The sequence below is a fragment of the Pecten maximus genome, unplaced genomic scaffold (genome assembly GCF_902652985.1).
Source record: "Pecten maximus unplaced genomic scaffold, xPecMax1.1, whole genome shotgun sequence".
Taxonomy (NCBI): Eukaryota; Metazoa; Mollusca; class Bivalvia; order Pectinida; family Pectinidae; genus Pecten; species Pecten maximus.
This window is the reverse complement of record NW_022979344.1, coordinates 13,986-17,193: the sequence shown is the minus strand read 5'-3', so window position 1 is coordinate 17,193 and position 3,208 is coordinate 13,986. Positions and strand designations below refer to the sequence as shown.

At 34.4% G+C, this 3,208-nt stretch overlaps 1 long non-coding RNA gene across 1 annotated transcript; it reads right to left on the bottom strand.

Moving 5' to 3' along the window:
• Window positions 1–509: 509 nt before the first annotated feature.
• LOC117318514 lies at window positions 510–2,841 on the bottom strand. Its single transcript, XR_004530384.1, has 2 exons — window positions 2,788–2,841; window positions 510–2,637 (listed from the first exon to the last, which is right to left on the bottom strand). It is a non-coding gene; the product is annotated as an uncharacterized LOC117318514 (long non-coding RNA).
• Between the last annotated feature and the right edge of the window lie 367 nt (window positions 2,842–3,208).

Genomic DNA, 3,208 nt, shown 5'->3' with positions numbered 1-3,208 from the left:
TAACAAAGTATAATAAGTATCGCAGTGTCCTTCTAAAGTATTATAAGTATCCCGCCCAAAGTATTACAGTGTCCCTACTAAAGTATCATAAATATAACGCCCTAAAAGTTACAGTTTCCTTAACAAAGTGTTATAAGTATCCCGCCTTAAGTATTACAGTGTTCCTACCAAAGTATTATAAGTATCCGGCTCTAAGTATTACAGTTTCTTACCAAAGTATTATAAGTATCCCGCCCTAAGAATTACAGTGTTCCTACCAAAGTATTATAAGTATCCGGCCCTAAGTATCCCAGTGTCCTACCAAAATGTTCCACCCCAAAGTATTGCAATACTTTCATGAACACAGTTAACAAATTGGGTTATCAATTTTTCTTCATCAGCTAGGAACACTTGTACAGTATTTGGTTACCATTAAAAGCTGACAGATATCGCTGGTTAGAAATCGAGACGTTATATGTATATCGCTTACTTCTGGAATGGACAATGGATTAAAAAGTAAAGTTCATCAGTTAAAGTGACATTTTTATTTCACCATGTAAAACAAATGCATCAAACCCCTACAGAGGTCATCATGTCTATTTACATGAGTGACAAATGGCTGTAAAATTGCTAAATACATTTAGGTTTATATATTTGTAGGCTTAGTAACAAACAAAAAACAAACAAAACAAAAAACAAAAAAAACTATTGCCGTATTCAGCTATTTAAGATATCAGCAGCAATTTTGATCTAAATGTTCACTCTATTTTAATGCAAAAAATGTAGCTTATAAAAAGCTATGCTAGAATATCGTCTTCAGGTTATATTCAATTTTAAACTTTAAAATGTTTTAGATAAAATGTTAAAACCTGTATTTTATCATATTGCAGAAATTAACAAGTGGCCCATGGGCCTTAACGGTCACCTGAATTTTGAAACATTTAAGTTGATTTAAGTTACTTTTTTTGGCCCCACCCATCAGCACAGGGGGTCAATCAGAGCAAACATATGCATACCATCAAGCTGTCATCCAATGTTGATAATGTTAACAAAGTTAGAATGAATTCCAATACAAATCAAACAAATGATATTCAAAAATGTGATTTCTCTTTATGAGCTATAGACTTCGTCTCAGGTGACCTAAAACACGAGAAAAAAGTATATCAAACTTCAAGCTTATTTTTCTCTAAATTCATTAAAGGGAAAAATTGAAAGGTAAATAATTCATTTTTAATTTCATTTGAAATGTTTTGGACAAATGTTTTTGATAACAAATAATTAGGTTATAGGTTACAAAATAAAAAAAGGAAATTGTAAAATAAATCTTAAGTAGACATGGAAAACATTTTATTATGAGACTGGTTGCATTTTCGGTGTGTTATCGTTTATAAAACTGTTATCAAATGTGTCTCAATCATTGCTAGAACAAAAGTGTTTATCAAGTGGGAGAGTCAAATATGGTCCCTCTCTATGAAAGGTTTAATCAAATTCTACAGTAATAAAAGTATGAAACATGTAGCATATACAAACAGAAGTTACGAAATAAATGTACAATTATTATTTAACTATTTCCAGCTTTGATTATTAAACAGACGTGATATTTGATACATTTTCATTTTGTTTTGTAAGCATGCGCCTTTAAACAGCCAACAATGTCCTTGAGTGCATCATAAAAATTTGCATCTTTAAACTTGTCCAGTGTGAATGAACATGCGTCGGATCCGTCCGACGCGCATAATAGCAAAAGTATCATGATATTATAGATCACACAATGACATCATCCTCGATACACTGGAGGTAAGTTCACTTCCACTCTTTGCATCCTAAGGCAAAACCGAAGGCACACAACACGCAATTTAATTGTTGTCAAGAACAATACAAGAACGACAACCGAGTTTTTATTATGATTTTGTTTTCAAATTTATCCTTAATCTAGTCAAGTTGGCAACCTCAGTTACGTTTCAATATATAATTATGTCAAAGAGCAAACAAAAAAAAAGAACTTAATCGATGAAGTATTGAGGATGACAATAGCGTACAATGAAGCAAGTCGAAGCGCAATGTTATTTACAGCACCGAATTCCTTTAAGCGCCACATGTTCACCGGGAAGGAACGGGATATTTTGGGATTATAAGACTTTCAGGAATAGCCGTGCAGTTCTCACTTTCTATTGTTTCTCAAATCCTATCATGATGGTTTGGAACCGCTGGAATGTTCAAATCTTTATTATGATTTCTATTAACCTTAATCCAGTTAAGTTACCGATTTGGCAACATCGAGTATCGTTTAAAATACATGATAAAGGATCCAACAAGTCTTTTTGTTTCATCCACAAGATGGCGGCGACCGATCCTGAAATTTTGCCATGACATATTCAAAAACGATAACCACTGGGATATCGAGGTTCGCAATAGAGTATTATGAAGCAGTTGTAAGTCGAAATACAAAGTTCTACACAGCATCGAATCCTTTTACGGCCGCTTGTACAACGGGAATGAACGGGATATTTTGGGATTATAAAATTTTCAGGAAAAACCCTGGAGTTCTCACTTTCTCTTGTTTCTCAAATCCTATCGTGATGGTTTGGAACCGCTTGAATGTTGTTTCATCACACGAGGGTCCATCAGTGACAATTGTCTAAGATTTCTCGAATGATCCTGGAACATGAATGAAATTATATGTATTTTATTCTGATCGTAACTGCTTAAATAATACAAAGATAATTTGGTATGCTTTAGTAATAGGAAACAGAAACAACAGAAACGTGTATTTAGGTCACACATTAATCTATCTATATCAGTACTTACCTTTCATTTCCTCCATCTCTTGTTCAAGTTTACGAGCAATCCTTCGTACCTGATGCAGAACGTAGTTCCTTGACGTCGGACGCAAGCTTTACAGCTGTTTTACCTGTATTGGAAACATTAAGATTGGGATCATTCAGTTTCTCGCTTTCTTCAGAGGAAATTTCAAGTTCCTTGTTTAGTTTTTCACTTTCTTCTCGGTCATCGTTGAGAGCTTTTTGAACTTGTTCGATCAAATCTTTTTCATGAAAGTGCTTTCCTATTAGTGTTCCAAGGTTGACTGCGCCACCTGCCAATCCAACACTGCCAAATCCTACTATGCCTAACGTGGATAAACCGCCTGTAAATGGGGCTGCCGCTAAACAAGCAAGTGTACCCAAACCACCAATAATAGCTCCCGATGTACCAGCCAAATTTGAAATAT